Below are 26,343 nucleotides of genomic sequence, written 5' to 3'. Positions count from 1 at the left end.
GGTGGGTGAAATGAGGACCCGGATTGTTGTTGGGGGGCAATATGCTGACTCTGTAAACCGCTTAGAGAGGGCTGAAAGCCCTATGAAGCGGTATATAAGTCTAACTGCTATTGCTATTGGCTGTTCTCTCTCAGCTTGGCTGTTTTCTTGCAGACATTTCACAACCCATCCACATAACGTCATCAGTGCTAGCGATGTTACCCGCTAGTCGTGTTCCTAGCACTGATGAGGTTACCTAGTTTGGGCCTTGAAAGGTCTGCAAAAGAACCAGGCAGCCGAGGGGGGAGCCAGGAGGCCTCAGGCCCAGAGCCAAGAGGGGCTGGAGGGGCCTCCCTCTCCTGTCCATAACTCAGGGGAAGCCCTTGAATCCACCACTCGAGGTGCTGGCAGCAAAGGCAGCTTCAGAGGCTCCATTTATACAGGGGGTGGGGGGGAGGGGCTCTGCACACGTTTACTGACTGGTGAACCGTGGAACTCCTCACCACAGGACAGAGCGGCAGGCCTCTTCCAGCTGCAGGAGAATTGCTCCACGCTTTTTACCTTCCCTGAAATCTGGCTTCCATGGCGGGTGGAAAATCCCCCAATGCAGGGAGTCCTCATGACCACGATTGAGCCCCAGATTTCTGTTGCTAAGTGAGACGATTAGGCGAGTTTTGTCCCATTTTACGACTTTTCTTGCCGCAGTTGTTAAGTGGGTCATTAAGTTTAGCGATATGGTTGTAAAGTGAATTTGGCGTCCCCGTTGGGGGTTTCGCTTGTCGGGAAATTGCAAAAGGGGGTCATGTGACCCTGGGACACGGCGACCGTCGTAAATCGGAGTCACTTGCTGTGAAGCGGAATATCAGTCTGAGGGCCATTGCTATAAGTCACTTTTTCCAGTGCCATCGTCGCTAAGCGAACGGTTGTAAGTCGAGGGCTTCGGAATGGATTCTTCTGTTGCCACCTGCACTTAGAAAGGCGTCCCTGGAGGTTCCGCTGAGTGGTGTCTCCACTTGGTCTGGGGAAGAAATAGGCAGCCTTGCCTGGTAAGGAGACAGAGAAGTGAGGTCCAGTGGTTAGGGCCTTCAGCCAGCGTCTCTCTTCCGGGGCTGCTCGAGGTCATTGAGGGGCACCCAGAGTCCCTTGCAGGGCAGTTGGTAGGCAGGCAGAGGGAGGGAGGGAGGGAGGGGCTGGGAGAAGGGGGTGGGGTGGGGAGGGGAGGAAGCAGGCCCAAACAGGGGTCGATTTCATTCCCAGTAGGTGAAAATGGTGCTGCGTTCGGGGACCCCAGCCCCTTGGGGAAGGGGGAGAGATGCTTATGGTACCCTCTTTAATTTCACCTTTCAAGACTCTCGAGGAACAGCGGGGGGGCAGGACAGAGGCAGCAGCTCCTTCATTGGGGTCTCCAAATGGCCCAGAGTGCAGAAGCCTGGCAGAGACACTTCGCCCCTTGGGCACCCCTGATCCACTTAATTCAGCTCCGGGGGGGGGGGGCAGTGCCAGGGTCTGCGGGACCTGCGACCGGCAACCTCCAAGGCTCCCCTCCCACCTGGGCAGCCCTGGCTCTCTTGAGGAGGGGCTGAGGGCAGGCTGGGCAGAGACAGCGGGAATATCGTCCACTATCCTTCCCCAGTTCTGGAATTCCAGAATTCCTTTCTTTCTTTTAGGGCAGAAGAAGGAAAAGCAGGCATCAGGGCCCCCCAAAGCCCCAGGCACTGAGGCCAGGCTGGGTCATTGCCACCCCCGCCCCCTCCTTCCTTCCGTGGCATTCGGTGGCTCCTGTTCAAGGCCTGTTGGCTGGTTAAAAAGTCTTCACTTATTAATCCCTTTGGCTCGGGCTGATTAATTAAGTCTCCATCCATGCACAGGAGCTCTGGAGGAACTGCAGAAAGAGAGATTTGGGCGTTGGAGGCCATTGGGAGCCCCGCAGGGGGAGGGGGATGCCTCTCCGAAGACCCTCCCGGCATTCAGAAAACGGAAGGAGAAGCTTTTTTTCCCTCCTGGAGATCCAGTTGGGGATCTGGAGGTTAAATCGTGCGATGAACGGCTAAGGGAAGGTGTGTTTAATCTGGTGAAGGCAAGAGGAGGCTCCACCGATTCAAACAACGCATTTGTCTGAAAGGGTAGAGGGCTTCCAGGTTGAGCAGGGGTTGGACTAGAGGACCTCCAAGGTCCCTCCCAACTCTGTTATTCTGCAAAGCCCCTGAGGGCAGGGCAAGAAATAATGAATGGGAGGTCAACGAAGACGGATCCAAGCTAGAACTAAGGAGGAATTCCCTGACGGTGAGAACCAGCCATCAGTGGAAGTTGAGAAGAAGAGATGGGCAACCATGAAATGGTGGAGGGTCTCTGCAGTTGTAGGGACTCTCAAGAACCTTCTCCAAATGCCACCTTCCCTCCCTACTTCCGGTAGTCCTCGACTCACAATAGTTCGCTTAGTGACCATCCAAGGTTCCAATGGCAGTTGTGACCATTTTTCCTCTTTACAACCTTTGCAAGCGTCCCCACGGTGTTGCGATCAGAATTCAGGCGCCTGGCAACTGGCTCATACATATGACCTTTGCGGCATCCCACCGGGGGGTCACGTGATCCCCAGATTCACTTAATCGGGTTACTTATCAACAGCAGAGATTCACAGCAGAGGCCCCTCCACCTGCTCAACCTGGAACTAAGGAGGAATTTCCTGGCAGGACAGTCAGGGGGAGGTCTTCCCTCCAGGAGTTGCGGATGCTCCATCACTGGAGGTTTTTAAGAAGAGGCCGTTTGTTGGGAAACGGCACACGGTCTCCTGCCTGAGCAAGGGATGGACTGGAAGGTCTCTTTTAGCTGTGTTATTCTGCTCCCAGGCCTTCAGAGGTGGTGAGAAGCAAAGGGGAACTTCTCCACCATGCCAACGAGGTGCTCAGCAGGGATTCCTGGAAGACCAAGATGTCCTTCTGCCCCAATGACTTCCCTGGTTTCCTCTGGAAATAATCCGGATAAAAATGTCCCAGGTGGCTACTTGGGAGCTTGGTCCCCACTTGGGGCTTCTCCTCCTATCGTGGTTGACTGGACACTCAGAACTCTTGGTTTCTTCGTCACGCTCCAGTCTCCACGAGGAGAAGGTTGCCCTTCCTCAGGTGAAGAGGAGACTCCCAGGTCTCTCTCGGGACACGGTCAAATGTCTCTTTTGGCCGATCTGTTTGGGCAACCCTGCTCTGGATGGAACAGCCACAGCCAACTCTACAAGAGCCCAAGAGCTCCTTTCCCTGCATTTTCCAAAACAAAGAAAAGAGGAGTTTTCTCTTTCTAGTAATCTTAGGTACTATCCAAGACCTTGGAAAAGGCAGTGTTTGTTTCTCTCTCTTTCTCTCTCCTTCTTTCTCTATTTTCTCCTCTTTTCCTCTTTCTCTTTCTGTCTTTTCTCTTTTTCTTTCTATCCCTCTTTTCTCCTCTCTCTCTCTCTCTCTCTCTCTCTCTCTCTCTGTGTATGTGTGTGTGTGAGAGAGAGAGAGAGAGAGAAACAGAGAGAGGAAGGAAGGCTGTAAAAGCCCGGATCCTGCACCCTGCCCGCTCCCCAGTGCCTGGAGGACAGAGGGCGCATAATTGAGCCATAACTCAGCACCAGCGGAGGAATCCTGAGCCGTCATGTGAGCCACTGTGGCTCTAGATTGCAGCCTCCCCAGGGGGGGAGGAGGCTTTTATTAAAATCTGGGTTGATGGCCAGGGCTGAGATTAACTCCGTTTTTAATGGATGGCTCCCCGCGGAGCTCCTTAGAGGAACCTCCCAGAACCTCCTCCACGTGCTGCGGGCATTGCGTGGGGAATGGGGGGAGGCTGGCCGGCTGCAGCCTAGGATAGGAAAAGCTGCTGTGGGACCTGGCCGGGAGCAAACCCAAAAAAAGAGCCCCCTTCCCCTCCCTCCCGCCCCCCAAAAGCCCCAACCAGGAACGGCTGGAGAGGCAGAGAGCTTGCCGAGAGCCAACCAGAAGGGAAATGTGTTTATCTGTTTATTTATGAAATGTATTGGCTGCCCATCTTAGCACAGGTTAACTCTAGGCGGCTCACTATATTGAAAAGATAAAAGTACATAAATTAGATACTACCCAAAGAAATTCCTGGTTTCTTTAGGCTCCTCCCCAGCAGAGAAGGAGGAGCAATAGCAATAGCAGTAGACTTATATACCGCTTCATAGGCCTTTCAGGCCTCTCTAAGCGGTTTACAGAGAGTCAGCATATTGCCCCCAACAATCTGGGTCCTCATTTTACCCACCTCGGAAGGATGGAAGGCTGAGTCAACCCTGAGCCGGTGAGATTTGAACCGCTGACCTGCTGATCTAGCAGTAGCCTGCAGTGCTGCATTTAACCACTGCGCCACCTTGGCTCTTGCAAAGACGCCCCCCCCCCCCCCCGGGACCCTAGTTGTCCCCTCCCCTATGTTTCTCCTAGGCCTCTCTAGAAGCTCTTTGGGGAGGGGGGCCCCTCACTGAGCCCCAGAAATGCCCCCTGGGCCCAGTCCTGTCCTTTACCTACTTGGAAAGGCTGCCAATCTCCCTTCCTATTGGGGACCCCTGTTTCCTGAATGAAAAGGGGGCTCCTCTCTTCCTTTAGTGCCGTGTTTCTCAAACTTTACCCCTTGACAATGGGTGGACTTCAATTCCCAGAATTCCCCGGCCATCTGGCCAAAGGTGAGAAACACTGCGCTAAGAAGAAAGAAGGGAGGAAACTCCGTCAGCAAGCCCTTACGTGAGGGTGGGTCTTCCCTCACCCCCATCCCTGCTTCCCTCCCCCTCCTTGGGGACTGCAGGTAGAGAAAGCTTTATAGACCAGTGTTTCTCAACCTTGGCCACTTGAAGATGTCTGGACTTCAACTCCCAGAATTCCCCAGCCAGCGTTCGCTGGCTGGGGAATTCTGGGAGTTGAAGTCCAGACATCTTCAAGTGGCCAAGGTTGAGAAACACTGCTTTAGATGAAGAAGCCTCTTCTTCCTCCTCTTCTGTCTACCAACAACCCAACTGCAGATGTGCGTACAATCATCTTTCTTCTCCCGGAAACACCCAAGGGACGGTCCGGCTCCTTCTTTGGGTAGTGCACTAGAACCATGTTTTGAAGATATATTGGGCAGTTGTGTTCAAAATAGTGGTGCTACTGGACATTGAGGGAGGACATGGTCAACCGGGTCATAGGTAGGAGGGACAGGCAGTGTTGGACGGATAGAATACAGAATAAGAGAGATGGGTGGGACCTTGAAGGTCTTCTAGTCCAACCCTCTCCTCAAGCAGGACAAATGGCTGTCCAGTATCTCTGCTGGTCTGTTAACCAGTTGTAAAGGGTGACTTCTAGGCGCCAAACCAACCCGAGCTTCCTTGGGCCATATGGAGCCCAATGGTCAACCACGTCTTCCCAACAACTGACCATTTAATCTTCTGCCTCCGAGGGAAGGTCCAAAAGAATGGACTTCCTCCAGGCTGGTCTCACTGGGGTACCGAGAGGAGCTCAACTGTTGAGGTTGAAGATGTTCAACCCTTCAAAATGCTAGAAAGGGAATGAGGAAGGTGTGCTCCACAGGCCTGTCTCCAGGCAGCGGGGAAGGCTGTTGATGGTCAGCTGGGGCCCCCACCCCACCCTGCCCCCTCCGCTTGTGGGCTGCTGGCAAGGGAGCAGCGCCTCCGTCAGCTGGAGACAGGCTCCGTCAAGGGAATGCTTGCGCTCATCCGATCTCTGGCCTGTCCTTCCTTGCATATTTCATCCTTTGGCTGCAGGGTGGGAGAGAGAGGTTGGGAGCACCAATGTCTGAGGCCTGGATTCCACACCCCAGCATGGGGGAGCAGAGTCCATCGATCAATCCATCAGTAGAGAGTTGGAAGGGGCCTTGGAGGTCTTCTAGCCCAGCCCCCTGCTCAAGAGTGAGATCCTGGTGGCTGTCCAGTCTTTTCTTAAAAATCTTCAGTGATGAAGCACCCACGACTTCTGGAGGCAACTTCTTTTTTGCTTTTTTGAGTGTGAAAAAGACTTTAATGACTGCAGCATCTTTACATCTCATAAGGGGATCCATATAAGAAAAAATGGAATGTGGAACAAGCTTCATTGAAAATTGTGCACTTAATTCTCGTAAAAAGAGAATTTTTATGGAGAAAAAAAAATCATATAAATCCTAGGAATGAGCTTCATTTGAAACTTATTCATCATCAAAGGAGTCAGACGTGGGAGAAAAAAATCCTAGTGTATGCAATGTGCAAAGATCTTTGGTTTGAACCAGGGTATTTCTTACCTTCCAAGTATCCCCACAGGGGATACACTCAAGTGCTGGCATGTGGTAAGAGCTGAAGGTGGATCCGGGAGGGAACTTCTGTTCCACCGGTTAATTGTCCTCACGGTTAGGGTTCCTTCTTAATCCCAGGTTGCGTCTCTCCTTGATTAGTTTCCATCCATTGTTTCCTGTCCTGCCTTCAGGTGCTTTGGGGAATAGCTTGAGCCCCTCTTCTCTGTGGCAGCCCCTCAATTATTGGAATACTACTGTTGTGTCCCCCCCCCCAGTCCTTCTTTCCACTAGACGTGGTCTATCTGGATCCTGCAATCATTCTTGGTATGTTTTAGCTTCTAGGCCCCGAATCACTTTTGTTGCTCTTCTCTGAACTCTTTTTATAACAAATTGTACGCAATATTCTAAATGGGCTCCTACAGAGGCTTTGTTGAGCGGGGAGGGTTAGGTAGCACTTCATGTGCTGAGACCAGGCGGACCTTCTGAGTGGCTGCCCCAGGAGTTCTGGATCTCTGGGTCACTGGCTTCCATTTGGGCCTCCTGAGTCCAGATGACCTTCATGGAAAGGCGTCTCCCTGCTGCTCCTGGGAACCACCTGGGTTGGGGGGGGGCGGTTAAGTTGGCCTTAGTTGAGTGTTTCGGCCACGGTTTCTCAACAGGGGCCCCTCCAAGGCATGTGGACTTCAATGCCCACAATTCCCCAGCCAGCTGAAGTCCACGTGCCTTGGAGGGGCCCATGTTGAGAAACCCTGATTTAGGGTCCTCCAGAGACCCCGAGAGAAGCACAAAGGGCTTGGGAAGCTTCCTCTCCAAGCAGCCCCTGGAGGAGGCACCCTCAGACTTCCTTCCTCTTGGATTACACTGAAATGTGCCAAGATTTCCCACCTGAGTAAAGACTCTTCTGGGGAGACTGCTGGGTGGGAGACAACCGTGGGCGGGGGCCTTTCATGCTGTGTGCTTTGCCTTTTGAAGGAACGGAGAACATGGACAGGGGGAGCAACCCCCCCCCCTTCTTTGGGCTCCTCGGGGCAGGGCATCTGCTCCTCCAAGGCTCTGGGGAAAGGAACCAAGTTCTCCTCTGGGCTATTTTGGAGAAGAAACTCGGACGCCGTCCAAGTCCATCTCTGGGAAGGTAGAACAGATGGAGCAGCTTGTCAAAGCTGACCCAAAAAAACGAAGCCCATTCATCAAATCAGGCTGAGAGAGTCAGATCCATCTCAATTAGGACCCGGGACAGTCAGCGGAGCCTTGGCCAGAAGATGGCCCCTCCTCTTCTTCCTCCCTCTGTGGAGCCACGAAGCGGAGAGACCCTTCCCCAGGAGAACCCTTTCCTGCTCTCTCTCTCCCTGGGCTGAAGCGGAGGGACCCCCACCCACCAGGGAAGGGGGCGAGAGGGAACTCCTCTGAAATGGCCTGGAGTGGGAGGTAGAAGGAAGAAGGGGAAAGGGGGGCTGTGCCCCCTGCTTCCTGGAGATGCTTGGTTTCCATGACATTCCCCATCCCTGCTCTGTGGGTGTCTCCTCAAGGCCTCCCTGCTCCAGTCCCAATGAGCAACGCCAAGAACCCAGCAGGAGGGCTATCCATCACAAGGCTCAGGGGCCCACGCAGACCCCCCCCTCCCCACCAAGGCTCAGGCACCTCAGCCTCAGGTGCCTTTCTACCCACCAAGCCCCCTCCCCCGAAACCCTTCCTTCCCCTTATTGCTAGGTGCCTGGGGTTGATCTGCTTTGATGGGTCTGTTTGGGGAAGAAAAAGAGCAACTTTTTATTGCTTTAGCAGTATTTAGGAAGAGCCCTGGGGGGGGGGGGGGCAATAACTGCCTTTTCAGAAGAATAATTTACGGCTGAGTTCTTCTGCCGGTGCAGTGAAGAGCTAGAGACCGTGAATGGTTGGGATCCAACCTCCGATGGGGCTTTTTAAGAAAAAAAAAATGGGGGGGGGGGGTTAGGCAAGGCTTGGGGTTGAGTTCGATGGGCATGAAGATGAGTCCTGGAATTCTCGCTCTGATCCTCGGGGGGGGGGGGCTCCAACTCCCCTGCTGAGTGAGGTTGGACGGGAGGGGAGGGGGGAGAATGCTACTCTTCCCAATTCTTCAGCCCTTCCCTCCTGGCCCTTGGGGCTGGGGTCTCAAGAACTCAGTCCATTCATCCACGTAGGTAATCCTAGGATTTGCTCTGGCGCGGGGGGGGGGGGGGGGCAACCTTGACAACTTTAAGCCAGCATGGCTAAGGGGGGGGAATTCTGGGAGTTGAAGTCCTCAGATCTTAAAGGGTTTCCATAATCCCAACTGAAGGGAGGGAGGGAGAAAAGGAAAGATGCAAAGAAGGGAAGAAGGAAAAAGAAGGGAGTGGGAAGGAAGGAAGGAAGGAAGGAAGGAAGGAAGGAAGGAAGGAAGGAAGGAAGGAAGGAAGGAAGGAAAAAAAACAGGAGAGGGAAGGAAGGCAATTTCAACCATCCAGCACAGGAAGAGCAAAGCAACCTAGAAGCCACAGCCTACAGGAGTCAGTTAGAGGAAAGGTACTTGCTAACCACACAATAACTACAGACACGGAGCACCGCTTTTACTAGCAGAAATCAGGCAACGGGGTTTCTGGGGAAGAGCGAATAAAAGGCCCCGGGGGGTTCGGGAGAGCTGTGCGCGTCCCCGTCCTTCCTTGGGAAACGGGTGGGGAGCAAAGGAGGCCCAGCCCAGCCCAGAGCCCTGGCCAGCCGAAGCCGGGACGGGCCGGGGAGGTCGAGGTCTGTGGGCCGAGCTCCCCACAGCCGAAGCCGGTGGGAGTCCGCACTTTGGCACGGGAAAGCAGCCGCGGCCACGAGCGGGAAGGAGCGAAGGATCGACTTTCTCCTCTCCTGCCTGCGGAGTCCGTTTGCCGGCTCTTCCCCAGCTGTCTTCGCCCTTGGCGCAACGGCCTTTCTCCGAATGAGAAGAGCAGGGAGGGGATCGAAGCACCACGAAGCGGCGGCGAGTTCTGGGTCTGCGAAACGAAGGGAGGGGGGAAAGGAAGGCGGGAGCGGCCGGAATGGGAGCCCGATCTCGGGCAGCCGACAACTCTGGGCGGCCAAGGCTCGGGGCGGCGGGTTTATGATCCCTGAAAAGGCTGCAATGTATGTCAGGAAATATGAATTGGTGTCAGCTGGGTTGCAAGAGGGCGGGGGGGGCCCGCCGGCTGGCGATAATTGCATGTTGTGCTCCAGGGAAGGGGAAGAAGGAAAGAATCGGATATTTGTTTTCAGACAAAAATAGGGCAGCCTTCGGAAGAACGGGATCCGGAGGAGAAAAGATGACCCGAATGGCTCTGTGTATGTGTGTGTGAATGAGACACGGGCGCACAGGGAAAGCCACTGGGCCATTCAGAGACCCGAGGATGAATGAGAAGGAACCCTTTGCTGCTCACCACTGGAAACCTAGTATAATCTTTGGAATATTGGTCAGTCTAGGCGGAAGTCTACTGGTAGGAGAAGAGGCCAGAAAAATGAATGTAAAGCAGCAAAGGTGATAAATGAGGTGGAGGCTAAAGCGTAAGCTGAATGGTTGCAGAAATGAGAAGGTGACACGATAGTCTTCCAGTATTTGAGGACAGCCACCGAGAAGAGGGAGGCAACCTGTTTTCCAAAGCACCTGGGGGCGAGACAAGGAAGAAGGGATGGAAACTCATCAAGGAGAGATCTAACCTAGAACTAAGGAGAAATTTCTGGTCAGTGAGAACCATTCATGGGTGGAAGGAAGGACTTGCCTTCAGAAGTTGTGGGGGCTCCACCACCGATTGGAGGCTTTTAAGAGGAGACTGGACAGCCGCTTGTCTGGAATGGTGTGGGGGGGCCCTGCTGGAACAGGAGGTTGGACTAGAAGACCTCCAAGGTCCCTTCCAACTCTGTTGTTATGTAATTCTGTAAGTCTAAACACAAGACTGGTAGGATTTCCTGGTGAAAGAGAGAATTAATGGTTGACCCAAAAGTGTTTTTCCAAAAGACCACTGGATTTTTCTTTGGTTTTTTTTCCCCCCTTGAAGACATTTCACTTCTCATCCAGGAAGCTTCTTCAGTTCAGGAACTGAACTTCAGAAAGAAAACAAGGATGTCCAGTTGCCTCTTGAAAAAGCACCTTTGGGGCAACCATGGATGACCGAGAACCTCCATAGATACCTGGGTGGTTATTTGTATTGTCAAATTTGTAGCGTCAAATTCAGATTTGGGGGACCGACAGACATAGAGGGAAAGGAGAGAAGGGAAAGAACAGAATGAAGTCTAGGAAGATAAAGTATGTAATAGGGTGAGAAGACCGGTTAATCTCCCAATAGAGGGAACGAAGACACAGATGGAAGGAAGGAAGCCGCTGGAAAAGGATTTAAAGTTTTGTGTTCTTGTGTGGCCCAGAAGTGTTCAGGGACGCTCTAATGGGGGGGGGATGGAGAGAAAGAAGGTGAGAAAGAGGAAAACGGCTTTCAGAAAATGAAAGAAAGACAGTGTATGTACTGGAGATGATGATGTTGATCAGAATTGGAATTAGAATAGAACTGGGAGGGGTCTTGGAGGTCTTCACACCCCTGTTAAAGCAGGATAAACGACACTATTTCAGACGAGGGGCTGTCCAGTCTCCTGTGATGGAGCTCCCACCATCCTGTTCCACTGGTTAATTGTCCTCAACTGTCAGGAAGTTTCTCCTTAACTCCAGGTTGCGTCTCTCTTTGGTTAGTTTCCATCCATTGTTTCTGGTCCTGGTGCTTTTTAGAATAATTTGACCCCCTCTTCTTTGGGGCAGCCCATTAAATACTGGGATCCTGCTCTCGTGTCCCTCCTGGCCCTTCTTTTCTTTAGACTAGCCAGACCACAATCCTGTAGCCGTTCTTCCTTTCTTTTAGTCTCCAGGCCTGTGATCCTCTTAGTGGCTCTTCTCTGAATTTTTTCCAAGGTCTCCACATCTTTTTCGGAGCACGGTGACCAAAATCGGTTGTCGTATTTCAGGCGTGGCCTTACTGGGGTTTTTTAAAGGGGTCCTAGTGCTTCAGGTGATCTTGAGTCTATGCCTCTGTCTGTACAACCCAGGATCGTATTCGCTTTTCTGGCGGCGGCTGCCCACGGATGGCTCACGATGGGGCTGTCCGTTCAGTGGCATCCAACGCTTGGCGATTCCATGGGCCGGCTCAGAACGCCTATGAAGAGGTGGCACAGTGGTTAGGGTGCAGCACTGCAGGCTACTCCAGCTGACTGCAGTTCGGCGGTTCTAATCTCACCGGCTCAAAGTCGACTCAGCCTTCCATCCTTCCGAGGTGGGTGAAATGAGGACCCAGACTGTGGGGGCGATATGCTGACTCTGTAAACCGCTTAGAGAGGGCTGAAAGCCCTATGAAGCGGTATATAAGTCTAACTGCTATTGCTATTGCTATAATAGTTTAAAAGTCCCCGGGGACTCCAAGGGAAATGAAAAGTTTTGGAAGCGGTTGAAAAGAACTAAAGGAGGAGCCTCCAGCAGAATGAAAAGAATTAAAAATAGGGGTAATGATCTCATTTGGGGTGAACCTGAAGTGAGGGAAAATTAACGGAGCCCACAAGAGCATCCGACCCCCTCTCTTGTTCCATTGTGGCTTCCAAAAGCCCCTCGGATTCTGTCAGCCACGCCAAGCCAATATGAAACGGATGGAAAAGAAGTTGGATAATAACGGTCTTTATCTTCCTATGCTCAGCCATTCACAGGGACAGTGATTGTGGTCATGAGATAAAGAGAGGGATGCTCCTCGGAGTGGGGGAAAAAGAAGAGAGGGCCAGGAAGAAAGAGAGAGACGTCACTCTGGCCAAAGTATGCCATGCCAAAGCTGTGGCTTTCCCGGTTTTTCATCTCGTCTTTAACTTCTGGGGCTACTCCTTGCTCTCCAGAAAATGCCATCTGGAAATCCTTGGTTATCCCGGCTTCTGCTCCTGCTGAGCCTTTTCCACTTCTTCATGCAGTTGGCAACTGGAATTTAGGGGTAGGGCCCACATCTTGCCTTTGATGGAAGAGCTAAAAAGAATACAACGGCATTCCATCATCATCCTCATCATCCTCATCGTCATCATCTTCCTTTAACACCCCATAATCCCTTGCGGGGTGGAGTCTGGGCAACTGAATGGAGCTGAGTGTTTACTGGCCGGATGCCCTTCCTGTCCCCAATGCGGAGTTTTGTCTTATTTACATTTTTTTTAACCGCTTCCTTGGTGGGTACAATTACCTGCATTCTTTGAAACTGAGTGATTAGGCGGCCTTCCCTGGGTGAAGGGACCGGAGGGAGCCTGTTTTGCCAGACCTTTGATGCGTGCCAGGTATCAGATGCAAAAGACCAGGTTCACACATGATGGTACAGTTTAGACTGCTTTATTGCTAAGAGCCCGTGCACAGGAATCTTCTCAGTTAACCGTTAGCACCTGCTTGGAGTGAGATCAGGGCCAATGGCTTTCAAGGGGGCTTGGACGTAGTTCCCTTGTGGCTATGTAGGGATTCTAGGCTGATTCCTCTTTTGACTCCACCCCCAGATTCTGCCGCTCCTCCTCCTACAGGTAACAAAGATATCAAAGCCATCATGCCCTTCAAAGGTTACCACCAGGAGCTTGAACTATGCCCAGAAACCAACTGGCAACCGGGGCAACTTTCAGAGTAATGTTGTGGAGTCCTTGGTGCCCTCTGAGCTGGATTGTTTTCTTGTAGACATTTCATGACCCAACTAGGTAACGTCATCAATGCTAGAAAGGAGTGTGGTTTGCAGAGTGAAGGAAGAGGAGGAGGAGGGGTCTGGGGTCCTTCGTGCTGCATGAGCTTGGTGGTTTTCTTGCAGATGTTTCATGACCCAACTAAGTAGTATCATCAGTGCTAGAAGAGTTTGAGGAGTGGAGGAGGAGGAGGAGGAGGAGGAGGAGGAGGAGGAAGAGGAGGAGGAGGAGGAGGAGGCAAAGGGGAACTGGGGTCCCTGGTGCTCTCTGAGCTTGGTGGTTTTCTTGCAGATGTTTCATGACCCAACTAAGTAGTATCATCAGTGCTAGAAGAGTTTGAGGAGTGGTGGTGGTGGTGGTGGTGGTGGAGGAGGAGGAGGAGGAGGAGGAGGAGGAGGAGGAGGAGGAGGAAAAGAGAGGCGGAAGAGGGAAGGACAAGGAGGAGAAATAGGGAGGAGGAGGAAGAGGAGGAGGCCAAAGAGAACTGGGGTCCCTGGTGCTCTCTGAGCTTGGTGGTTTTCTTGCAGACATTTCATGACCCAACAGGCCAACATCGTCAGGGCTACAAGGGAATGGGGTTGGCTCTCTGTTGATATATCGTAGCTCTTCCTTCCTACCTGTGTGACTCCACTCGTTTGGGAGTTTACTCAACATGTTTTCTGCATCCCTTCTTTTTTTGCTCCTTGTTTTCTAGTTCTACACACACACACACACACACACACACACGGCCCCAAACACCCCTCTTCCATGGCCTTCACGTTGATGTCCCTGACCACATCCCCCAACCCTCTTTTTCTGCTAAGAAAATGGACAGAAATGGGAGCTTCCACATCTCCAGCTTCCCCATTGGGGCAAATACAGGAAGTCCTCGACTTATAACAGTTTGTTTAATGACCGCTCAAAGTTACCACGGCCCTGAAAAAAGTGACTGATGACCCTTTCCCACACGTAATGGCCATTGCCGCCTCCCCAGGGTCACGTGATGAAAATTCAGACGCATGGCAACTGCCTCACACTTATGACGGTCGCAGTGGGTCACGTGACACCCCCCCCCCTCTGATGAGCAAAATCAATGGGGAAGCCAGACTCACTTAACGACCCCATGACTAGTTTAAGAACCGCAATGATTCCCTCAACAAATATGGTGAGAAAAGTCAGGGCAAAACTCACTTAACAGAGGTCTCACTTAGCAGCAGAAATGTTGGGCTCAATTGTGGTCGTAAGTCGAGGTCTGCCTGTGTTCCTTCCCTGCACCAGATGGGATTTGACCTCCGGCAGCACCGGCCCTGGCAGCCCCCCAAGTCCTCCGCTCCTTTTCTCCCCCGTTTCCCAAGAGGGGTGCAAGGCAGAGCAATCCTCTCTTTGCCCCAATTTCTGCCTCTGGTGCACCCCCTGCAGTCCCTCCCTCCCTTTCCCCTGCCTCGCTCTGGAAGGCGTTAATGTTCAAGTCCCTGCCCTTCCTTGAGTCCCCCGGGCCACAGTTGCCCAGCGCATGATGGGAGGAAGGTGAGGAAATGTGCAGAACGCATCACCCTCTGGCCTTCTGTCCCCGTGTCCCCAGCACAGCTGCAGGCGTGTAAGTCATGAGGTTGGTCTATGAGAGATATTTCTTCTTTCTGCAGCTTCTCCCCGCACCCCCCAAAAAAAATGCCCGGGAGAGAGAGAGACCACCCAACGTTGCTGAGCCCTCCCGCTTCTCAGCCGGCCACACAACATTGTGGCTGTACGAAATGCCACACACCTCCACAGCCAACATGCCTCTGATGTCACCACAAGCTGCCTTCTTCATTTGCCCCCAAATCCAATCCACAACTTTTGACTCTTAACCAAGACTTGGAAGAGAGGAGCAAAATCTCAGACTGGCAGGGGGGGGGGGGGGAGCTCAAAAGGCCTGCTTGAAAGTCTGGCTTCAATTCAGAATAACATTGGAAGGGGCCCGGAAGATCTTCTAGTCCAGCCCCCTGCTCGAGCAGGAGACCCCGGCCTCTATCAATCCAGACAAACGTCTTTTCCCAAAATTTCCCTATGTTGGAGCCTTCATAACGTCAGGAGAGAATCTGCTCCATTTATGAATTTCCCTCACTGTCAGGAAATCCCTCCTTCAGGTTGCTTCTCTCCTAGATTAGTTTCCATCCATTGTTCTTTTTACTTGCCTTCTGGTGCTTTGGGAAATAAATTCACCTCTTTGTGGCAACCCCTGAAATCCTGGGAGGCTGCTCTCATGTCACCCGTAATCCTTCTTTTCTCTAGAGTGGCCACATGCCATCCCTGCAGCTGTCCTTCATATGGTTTAGCCTCCTAATTCTCTTCCTTGCTCTTCTCTGCACTTTTTCTAGAGTCTCGGCATCTTTTTTATACCGTGGCAACCGAAACTGGATGCGAGAGTCCGAGTGTGGCCTTCCCAGGGCCTCATAAAGCAGGGCTGGCCTTGATTCCCTCCCTCGGTCGATGCAGCCTGGATTGGCCTTTCTGGCAGCTGCCCCACATGGCTGGCTCCCCCTTGCACGGCTGGGCGCCTGAAGGTCCGGAGAATGGACCAAACCCCACTCATGAGACCCTGCTGGGTGGGGGGTTCTGGGAGTCGAAGTGGCCACGGCTGGGCAACCCTGCTCCCTCTGTCCCGGCGGGGGGGGGGGGGATTGTGGGTTTCCTGCTCCGCATGTCAAGAAGACTCCAGAGCCGTTTTAATTGCTTCACAAAAGCCCTCCCCCCCCCTCCTTCATTTCCTGTCTTTTGCCAAGGAGCCTTAATTGCCCAGAGGTGGTTTCCCTTTTGTTGGCTTGTTAAAGAGCCTGCCTCAAATGAGCAGTTTCCCCGTTTTCTTTGGATTCAGCATTAATTCCACCCCCTTTTCCTGAATTAATGATTCTCATTCTCCTCTTGCCCAACCTGCATCTGTTCCTTGGGGGCCTTTGCGGCGTCTCCTACATGGCTTCACGCTGGAAGGTCCGTCCTCCCCATACATGGACGGGTCCTTCAGGGGAGGGGAGGGCAAAGACATGGGGGCAACAGCACAATGAATGTGAATTTGGATCAACTTTAGCATAGGGCGGAGGACCAGGGGCCCTCTGGTGTCCTCTGGTCCATGAGCTCCCGGAGAGTCAGACGTGACTGAGCCACTGAGCAACAACAGAATGGAAGAGGTGCTCTAGATCAGGGGGGCCCAACTCCCAGTGTGCGGATTGGCCCTGGGGCCACACCCTGCTAGATGCTGATCCACGCAAACAAGCGAGATCCCATCCATGGGATGCAGGCAACTGCGAAACCCCCCCCCCCCGGTCCATGGAAAAACCTCTCTGCACAGAACGGGACCCTGGTGCCCCAAAGGTTGGGGGTCTCTGCTTTAGATCAAGGGAAAGGACCAGCAGAGGGGCTGCAAGCTCAGTTGCAGCTCCGACGCTATGGAACGAGCTCCCCGTGGAGATCCGCACCCTCACCACCGTCCAGGCCTTCCGCACAGCCCTCAAGATCTGGCTATCCCGTCAGGCCTGGGGATAAGATTTACTCTCACCCCGCCCGAATGTTGAGTGAATGTTGTGTTTTATGGTTAATTTTTTTACTCACGTTTTTCTTTTATGTCTTGTCTTGCACTCCCTTCCCCCATTGTTGTAAGCCGCCCTGAGTCCCCCCAGGGAAAAGGGCGGCCTATAAATGTTCAATAAATCTACAAATCTACAAATCTGCAAGTTCGCTTTAAAAAGTGGGATTCTTCCTTTTGAGGTCTGGTGCGATCCGATTCCCTTCCGATGCAGCCCTGCGTCTTTCTTTCGTTTGGGCAAAATAAGAAGCCTCCCGCTCTTACTTAGAGGCACCTGTCAAATAGTCAAGAGGGGAGGGAGGGGAGGGTTTCAGGACTGGGGCTGAATCTTATTGGGCCCACCAGAAGAGCCAGTTCTAGGAAGTCGAACATAATCCAGCAACAACTATTTCAACTCTGCTGGACGCCCACCTGTCTTTCTGGGAACAAACTGGGGGATTCAGCCTGTGAAAACCCCAGCAATGGTCCATCCGGTGGAACTCCCTGCTTCTTGGCCAGGGATTGGCTCACAGATTTCTTTATTGTACATTTACATGCTAACCATCTCACTCTAGCAGAGACTCGGGGTGGCCTCCAAAATGGTAAAAAAGAGCATCCAAAACAAATATTAGCTTTCTTCTGAAACTTTTTTAAACTACATGTCCATCATGGGGGGGGGGGGGGGGGCAGATGCCAAGGAAAGGAAAGGAGGAGAGAAAAGAGGGAAGGGAAGAAAGGAAGAGTCAAGTGTTTATGGTAGCCAAAAAAATGATATTAAAGTGTTCAGCGTCTTGAGCTTTTGTTCCATTTCCAAAGAAGCTTCTTTTTAGCCAGGGGTCTTCGGTGGAGAAGAAGTTAAGAATTTGGTCTGGTGGATCTTGAATTTCCCATTTCTTTTGCTCTTCTAAAGTTAGGTAAGCTGCGTTAAATGAAAACAAAGTCATTGCAGAGGGTGGTATGAATAAATATGACTCAGTTATTAGTTTGCGGGTGACTAAAATTCATGTAAATTCTGCCTCTTCTTCCACCTTTTTTCTGTTTTGCGATTGATTCAAAAAGCAGCTTTGGGGAGAAAGGAGCAGGCAGCAGCAAGGGCCAATTTGGCCACAGGTAGAGCTGGGTGAGGTGCTCCTTCGGGGGGGAGGGAGGGGCAATTCCTAGGGGCAATGCTCCAGGAGATTCCTGCTCTAATAGCACCATAGCAATAGCACTTACATAGCCCTTCACGGTGCCTTACAGCCCCCTCTAAGTGGCTTACACAGTCAGCCTCTTGCCCCCAACAATTTGGGCTCTCATTTTACCCACCTTGGAAGGATGGAAGGCTGAGTCAACCTGGAGCCAGTCAGGATCGAACTGCCCAATTGCAGGCATCAGAAGCAGCCTGCAGTACTGCACTCTAACCACTGCGCCACCATGGCTAATGCCAGGGGAACCCTCCCAGTTTTGCAAAGGGCGTGGTTGGGATTCCCCCTCCCCACTTTCTTCTTTCTCAGAAGACCAGCTTGTTCCCCTTTTCACCATCTTCTTCTCCAAAGCGCCTGAAGGATGGAAACTCATCAAGGAGAGAAGCAACTTAGAACTAAGGTGGAATTTCCTGACAGTGAGAACAATTAACCAGTGGAACAGCCGGCCTCCGGAGGTTGGGGGGGCTCCACCATTGGAGGGTTTTAAGAGGAGCTTGGATGGCCATTTGTCTGAAATGGTATAGGATTTCCTGCCTGAGCAGGGTTTGGACTAGAAGACCTCCAAGGTCCCTTCCAACTCTGTTCTTCTGTAATTCTGTAAATCTAAACACAAGACTGGTAGGATTTCATGGTGAAAGAGAGAATCGGTGATGAAATACCTAGATGATCAACCCAAAGGTGCTTTTCCAAAAGACAACTGGATTTTTCTTAGGTTTTTTTCCCCCTGGAAGACATTTCACTTCTCATCCAAGAAGCTTCTTCAGTTCAGAAATGAAGTCTAGAAAGAAAAATGAGAAAGTCCAGTTGCCTCTTGAAAAAGCACCTTTGGGACAATGACTTGGATGACTGAGATTCTCCCTAAATAACTTCCAGCCATTTGTCTGGAGTGGGATAGGGTTTCCTGCCTGAGCGAGGGGTTGGACTAGAAGACCTCCGAGGTCCCTTCCAGCTGTGTTATCCAGTATTCCTCTGCGACAATTTGCAGGCTACCCCTCTGTGCATCTGGGGCAAATCCGTTTGTCACAGCCACCATCTTGAGGGCACTTTCCGCTTAGAGAAATCTGCAGCTCTCCAGAATTACAGCCCGGGATGGCTTTCCTTTCAAGACTAAATGGGATTTCGTGCAATCCTGTTAAAGCATTGTGGTTTTCGTGCTCAGCAAAACTAATTCCTGCAAAGCATGATTACACCCCGCACCGACATCTATTCACACACGGAAGCTTTTCTCTGATCTACAGAAGCCGGCTAGGTTGGGGTTTTTTTTTTTAAGTTCTTTTCTTTCGAGTTTTCATTCACCGATCTCAGGTGCTGCGGGATATTTCCTAGAATCCTTCCCAGTTGGGGATCAGTGGGATCAAAACGAATCCCGCAACAACTCGTCCTTCGCATTTTTAAAGAGTTTCTTTCTGCTTGAAAAGGAAAGGGAAAGGGACTCCATGGAAGGATGGTCGGTCTTGAGTCCTGGAGTCAAACACCTCCTGGAAAGCTTCCTGCCTCCTCTAAGGGGGTCCTCATTTTCCAACCTCTCCTCCAGCCCAAAGGTTCCGAGGTAGACCTTCATATCAAGGGCATCTTAACCTGCTTAATTTGGGGATGGAGGAATCAACCCCCCAAAGCTGCCAAATGGAGGGGTTGAACCCTCTTAACCTTTACTGAATGGGTTGGAGAAACCGGCTCTTCTGGGGGAAGAAGAACTTCCCAAGAACAAGTGAGCTTCCTGAAAGCTTGCGGGATTTTCCCCCCAGCGTTCAGGTATGGTTTAGGGAGGAGAACTTTCCATCCAGATGAAATAAGGCAGGGGTTAGGGTTAGGGTTAGGGCTAGGCTGGCCAGCTGGGGGATTCTGGGACTTGAAGTCCACACAGGCCTTAAAGTTGCCAAGGTTGGACACTCCTGATTTCTTTTCTGATGCTGCTTGAAGGGGCCACACCAACCTCGCCCTTAACCCGCCCCTTTCCTCTTGATTCCCCACCTTGAGGGTTTTTATGCTGGGCCCGCAGCCCCCACTGGAAGTACAAACCAAGTGATGGTGAGGCCCCTCATCTGCCCTTGGATGGTGGCCTCTTTGAAGGAAGCCCAGAATGGTTGAGGGCCCCATCCAGAGGGCAGAACGAACCCTGGGAGAGGACAGGCAGCAAGTGTATCAGGCTCCCTCCTGCCAGGCCTTTGGCAGTGCCCCCTGCAACTCTTCTGCCAGCCTGGCTGGGTTTCCCTGGATAACTCTTGGGCCCTCTCCAGAAACCCCTCTGGGTCTTCCCAGGAGCTCTTCTCTGCAGGCGGCAGAGTCCTGTCCTGGTTGGATTCTGAAGGAAGGAAGGAAAAAAGGCCAGCAACGACCAAGCCCTGAGAAGCGGCAGCCAAAGCAGTGGGCGATCCAGAATGGGGGCCAAACCGGCTGGTGAAGCAGCAGAGATGCCAGCTTGGGAGGAGGGGGAAAGGGGGCCTTGGACCCAAGTCCATGGGGCAGAAAAGCTGCGTGGAGTTCTCCCTGTTTGGTCTTCCCAGTCCAGGAAGGCAACCCAAGGGTCCCTAGAGGGTCTGTGCACGTCCTCATTCACCCCCCTCGTCAGGGGACTCCACACTTGGCACCTTTAAGTCTTGTGGACTTCAACTCCCACAATTCCCCAGCCAACATTCTGGGAGTTGAAGTCCACAAGTCTAAAAGTTGCCAAGTTTGGAGGGTTCCACCACAAAACCGTGCTTGACTAAACCGCGTCCGACTAAACTGCGTAGCTGACGTCATCAACAGGGTGACAACAGCGTGGAGACAGAAGCACGCTGTAAACCCTAAACCTAAAATTAACCCCTAAACCTAAACCTAACCCCCCTAAACCTAACCCTAAACCTAACCCTAAACCTAATCCTAACCCTAAACCTAACCCTAAACCTAACCCTTACCTTAACTTGAATCGGCTTGCTTTCAAAGCGCTATTTAAAGCGCCCTTCTTTCTCCGCGGTCACTGTTGTCGCCCTGCTGATGACGTCAGCGACGCGGTTTAATCGGGCGCGGCTTAGTTGAGCGCGGTTTTGACGGGTCACGAGTTTGGAGAGCCGGATCAGGATGATGGTTGTCCCACAGGAGCTTTTATTCTAAAGGCAACTGAACTGCATGTTTTTCCTTTAAGACGTTTCACTCCTCATCCAGTTCTGAAGTTTGAGCTGAAGAAGCTTCTTGGATTAGAAGCAAAACCCCTTAAAGGAAAATTATAACGTCCAATTGCCTTTATAATAAACACAACTTTGAGTGCTCATATAAGCAGATAATTGTAGTCCTCACTTAGCAACCATTCAAAGTCAGGACAGGCCTCCGAAAAGGATCTTACCCCCGAGATTGATGCTCCAGTGCCCCCCCCCCCCCCCCCCGCAGTTGTCTGATTGCACTTTTGGCTCTCGGCACCTTTGCAATTTGTCTGACTGCAGCGTACAACCTTTCCTGGAAACTGGTGTTTATCTTCAGTTTTTGGCAAAGAAATCCCTTCGGGAACACTTGAGTTCGCTTTATAACCTCCGTGTTTGCTTAACGACTACTGTCCCCAAAGTGCTTTTTCAAGAAGCAACTGAACTCTTTTTCCCCCCCGTGAAGACGTTTTGCTTCTCATCCAAGACGCGTCTTCTGCTTTGACCGAATGGTGGAGAATGGGAGGGTTTCTATTCTTGCAATCCTCTGGTCATTTGCGCTCCCTCTGAGAGTCCTTGAGGCCACTTGGAGGTTTATGACCTGGACGGCTGAGAATCTGCATAGACACTTAATGACTGTTGGGAGGGAGAAAAAGGTGTAAAATTGGGTGTGGTCATGCGATGACCTGCTTAAGGACCGGCGTGACTTACAACCATCATTCTGGCTCAATTGGATGCAATAAATCGAGGCCCCTCGTTTAAACTCTGCCTGGGTGGGGAGGCTGATGTCCCAGTCCTTTCGAGAGCTCCCAGCTCAAAGGGACCCTTCCCCACCCCCTTAGCTGCCCAACCAACACCCCACCAGGTTCCCAGCGTGGCTGCCTGGAGAATTCTGGGAGATGAAGGCCCCCCCCCCCCATCCTAAAGTGGCCACGGTTGAGAAACACGGCTCAAACTGTCAATGGTGCAGTCCTGATCCTTTGGCCATTGCTTCTCCTTCCTCCCTTCTGTTGCTTCTTCACCTAGAAGTACGATTTGGTTTCTGGAAGCCCTGCAAGGTCAGACTCACTGTGTCCTGGATGTCCATCTGGACTCAGTTTTCATGGTTGGTCAGTGGCCCCTTTTCAACGTAATGGTCAAGCCAGCAGTTGGACTCTCCAGTGATCTGGGCAAATGTGTCCCGGCCGCTGATTTGGAGGTCCACAGCCTTGTCTCTCTCTCTCTCCCTCCCTCCCTCCCTCCCTCCCTCCCTCTCCCTCTCTCTCTCTCTCTCTCTCTCTCTCTCTCTCCCTCCCTCCCTCTCTCTCTCTCTCTCTCTCTTGTCGTGGTCGACGTGTCTTGCTGCGTCCCGTTTTCTCCATTTCTGTTTGAAGGCCTCTGTGTCTCGTGTCTGTTCTCCTGCTGCAAATGTTCCTCCTTCTGTTTCTCTCTGAGGGAGCCAATCTGGAGCTGCTGCCAAATTTCTTTACTCCTCACCTTGCCTCCTATTTATTTGGGGTATGAAGCGGGCAGACGTTGTTCTTGTGATGCTTTTAGAAAATGCTCTTTTTATATCGAAGGCTGGTCCTCTTCCCAAGCAGCTGCACCTTGCAAAGGGGGGTGAGAGCAGCTAGGACTTCATCTCCTCCTTATCCTCCTATTTCTCTCTTTCCTCCTCCTCCTCCTCTTCCTCCCCCCATCCTGACGCTGCATGGAGGGTGGAGATCTGCTTCTCTCCTTTTGATGCTCTGGGTCTGTCAGGCTGCCCTTCACGAGACTTGGAGGGAGCTTGGCCCCACTTTGGCCTTCAGGGGTTACGGCAAACACGTAAGCAGGCCATTTCGGGGAAAGGCAGCGGGAAGGTTGTCCCTGTCTGATCCATTGAGGGCCTTCCAGCAGATCTCATAAAGTAGTATTATGGTTGATTTCACGGTCAGCCAGATGTTCAGACCGGAGCTGGCATTTTTATCCGCCTGTCCAGTCCTTCCCAGAGATCTGGGATAGCCAGATGTGGACGTTTTGGGGTGCTAGGGGTTAAGTCACAGGATGTGAGCTATTTTGAGCGAAGTTGCCTTTTGCAATTGACTGGGGGTGGATTTGTCAATGCCGATGGTGTTGAAGTGGTGCTCCAGAGGTTTCGGGATTGCACCCAAGGGGTTGCACCCTGTGACTATTGGGGCTGCCTCTGCTTTCTTTCCCCCCAATTGTTCTGTTTCCGTTTGCGGGTCTTTGTGATCTTCTGCAGTTCTTTCCCTTCTCTTCGGCTGCCTCCCAGGACCACCACCTCCACTAGCCACACCTTTTTGTCTTTCCTGGGGACAATTGTTAAATCTGGTGTGCTGTGTGGCAGGCGCTTGTCTGTCTCCATTCTGAAGTCTTCACTCACTGTCACTTTCTCTGTTTTATGCTCCCACCAGTTCTTGCTTGCAGGCAAATGGTATTTCTTGCAGATCTTCCAGTGCACCATTGTCGTTACTTTTTCACACCGCTGCTTGTAGTCAGTCTGGGTGATCTTCTGGCAGCCAATATGCCAGGAAGTCCCCTGTTTCTGCAGCTTCTCTCATAGGCCGCCCTTATTGTCTGTTGCTCTCTTCTCAATTCTGGCTTGGTGTGCATTTTTCCTTAAGGCTGAGTCTTGTGCAGCCAGGATTAGTCTCACTGTCTCCCCTGCTGTGTTTTTTTTTAATGTATCAGCCTTCCCGTGTCTTGTTTCCATTCTTCATTAGTCTTTCTTGCAGGCCAATTTGGTCTCTCCAGTACTCAGTAGGCCTTCGAACAGAGGCTGAGACCTTATCAGGACCATTTGCCTGGAATAATATAGGGTCTCCTGCTTGAGCAGGGGGTTGGACTAGAAGACCTCCGGGGTCCCTTCTGATTGTGTTATTCTGCTGTGTTCATTCTAGAGCTAAGGACAAACTAAAATAATCCCTCTGAGCATTGGATGGGGGGCTGGTCTTGTGGCAAACAATGGCCCCATTCCTCATATTTATTCCACTTGATTTATTTTTTTTATTTTTTTTTCAGTTTCATATATACATTCACAATTATATGATCTCATAACTGTTATTAATAATATGCATTTATAACAATTTTTCCCTACTGTTGACAATATACTTGAAGATTGCTTTTTTAACATCCCATAGATCCATCTTATCTTACAACGGTCCTACTTCTTCTTCCCTCCCTCCCTCTTTCCTTCCCTCGTTTCTTCTCTCCTACTCCCCTCCCTCCTTCCCCTTCCCTCCTTCCCTCCTTCCCTCCTTCCTTCCTTCCTTCCCTCCTTTCTTTTCTCCTTCTCTCCTTCCTTTCCCCCTTCCTTTCCTCCTTCCTTCCCACCTTCCTTCTCTCCTACATTCCCTCCTTCCTTCCCTCCTTTCTTCTCTCCTTCTCTCCTTCCTTCCCTCCTTCCTTCCCTCTTTTCTTCTCTCCTTCTCTCCTTCCTTCCCTCCTTCCTTCCCTCCTTGCTTCCCTCCCTCCTTCCCTCCCTCCTTCCTACCCCCCTTTCTTCTCTTTCTTCTCTCCTTCCTTCCTTCCTCCTCTCCTTTCCCTTCTCTCCTTCCCCTTCCTCCCCTTTACCCTTCCCCTCTTCTTCCCATTCCTCCCCTCTTTCCTACTCTTACATTCCCTCCCATTCTTCCTCTGCCTTTCCCTTTCTCCTATTCCTCTCCTTTCTCCTCTCCTTCCCATCTTCCCTTCTACTCCTCCCTCCATCCACTCTATCCGTTGTTGTGTTTACATATTCTCCTCTTCAGGGGATGTCCTGGTTCTCTCTCTCTTTTTTTTTTTATTCCACTTGATTTTCGCTGGATCTCTAGCACAAAGGCTTCTGAGAATCTATCAGTGCCCATTCAGTAAAATGTCAGCGCATGCATCAAAATGTCAGGGCGTGGGTTTGCTCGCAGTGGTACGCCAGCCTCACATATGGCCGGTCCTGAGCCGTGTTTACTCAGGGGCCGGCCACCTCTGCGCCAATCCGGTCTTCAGCCAACAGGCCGTTTTCCGCTGGGGTGGATGCGGGGTGATGCCTTCAGACAGCCGGTTATTCTGATGATTGTTTCCATTTACATCCCACCTTCCTGCCCAGATGGCACCGAGTAAAGTTGGGTGGGAATGAAAATATTTTTCTTCACACAAGGCAGAATAACCCCAATATGTCTGAGGTGTTTAGGTACATTGGGGAATGTTTACAGATGAGCTGGGGCTGCATCCTCTCTCCCCTTCTTCCTTCCGCTTCTGGGCAAAATATACATGAAGGGGGGGGGGCTGCATTGGGAGAAGGTGTGCCGGGGCCCTTGACCTGCCTGGGAATGAACCGGGTTAAAAGCTCATTGCCAAAACTGGACACCTTGGCCACGTTGGATCAGGGCTCTGCCCCTCTGCCCCAGGACTTCTGGAGGCCAGCTGTTCCACTGGTTAATTGTCCTCACTGTTAGGAAGTTTCTCCTTAGTTCCAGGTCGCTTCTCTTCTTGATTAGTTTCCACCTGTTGCTTCTTCCTCTGCCTTCAGGGGTTTTGGAGAAGAGGTTGACCCCTCTTCTTTGGGGCAGTCCCTCAAATATTGGAATACCACCATCATGTCCCCCCTAGTGCTTCTCATCATTAAACGCCCAATTCCTGCAACCGTTCTTTGCCTGTTTTAACCTCCAGTCCCCTAATCCTCTTTGTTGCTCTTCTCTTCCTGGAGCAGTGTTTCTCAACCTTGGCAACTTGAAGATGGGGAAGTGTCTAGGACAGTGTTTCTCAACCTTGGCAACTTGAAGATGGGGAAGTGTCTAGGACAGTGTTTCTCAACCTTGGCAACTTGAAGATGTCCTGACTTCAACTCCCAGAATTCCCCAGCCAGCGAATGCTGGCTGGGGAATTCCGGGAGTTGTAGTCCGGACATCTTCAAGTTGCCAAGGTTGAGAAACACTGTCCTAGAGTCTCCGCATCTTCTTCTGGCTAACAAAACTGGGTGCAGAATTCCAAGTGTGGCCTCCCCAAGGCCTTAGAAAGTGTCACAACCTCTTTGTTATCTCTTGGCCAGACCTCATTCAGAATATTGATAGTGGAGGAGAGATAGTAGGACCTCCAGATAACGGGGGGGGGGGGGGGAAGTAGGGTATGAAAATGGCCCAGCTGATCAAGGAGGGTGTGGGGGGGGGACTAAGTGAGAGCTTGTTTGAGGGTGTCTCCCCACATTTCCCCCCTGTCGATCCCCCTCCCCCCTTTTCCTCCTCTTCTGTAGAGGCGATGAGTGTTCTCAGCTAGCAAGCCTCTGCATTATTCATTTTCATCTCGAATTCAGAGTCTGCTCTCTCTCTCTCTCTCTTGCTGCTCCAAGCTTTCAATCTATAGATCTCTCTCTCTCTCTCTCGCTCTCTTGCTCTCTGAGTCTCTTTGATAAAGCAGAAACCAGGCTTCAGGAGAGGTGTAATTTTCTTGCTGGGCATACATCAATCCTAAATATCAGAAAAAGGGCCCAGTTTCCAGTCCTCGCTTGGCACAGGGAGAGGAGCGATTTCTCAGGGAAGGTGTAAAGAGAAAGAGGGGGCGTTTATTTATTATTATTTTTTTAGGGATCTCATGGCCAATGCCAACAGATGGAGTTGCATCCCATTAGCAATCACCAGCCAAAGCAAATCCTCCATAAGATGGAAGGATCCTTGAA

At 51.6% G+C, this 26,343-nt stretch overlaps 1 protein-coding gene across 1 annotated transcript in view; it reads left to right on the top strand.

The window, feature by feature from the left end:
- SHANK3 (SH3 and multiple ankyrin repeat domains 3) overlaps window positions 1-26,343 on the top strand; it is a 204,897-nt gene that overhangs the window by 16,435 nt on the left and 162,119 nt on the right. The gene's annotated exons all lie outside the window — the stretch shown is intronic.

This window comes from Thamnophis elegans, chromosome 7 (assembly GCF_009769535.1).
Source record: "Thamnophis elegans isolate rThaEle1 chromosome 7, rThaEle1.pri, whole genome shotgun sequence".
NCBI classification, from domain to species: Eukaryota; Metazoa; Chordata; class Lepidosauria; order Squamata; family Colubridae; genus Thamnophis; species Thamnophis elegans.
Note: the sequence above shows the minus strand (reverse complement) of the source record. Positions and strands in the feature narration are given on the sequence as shown.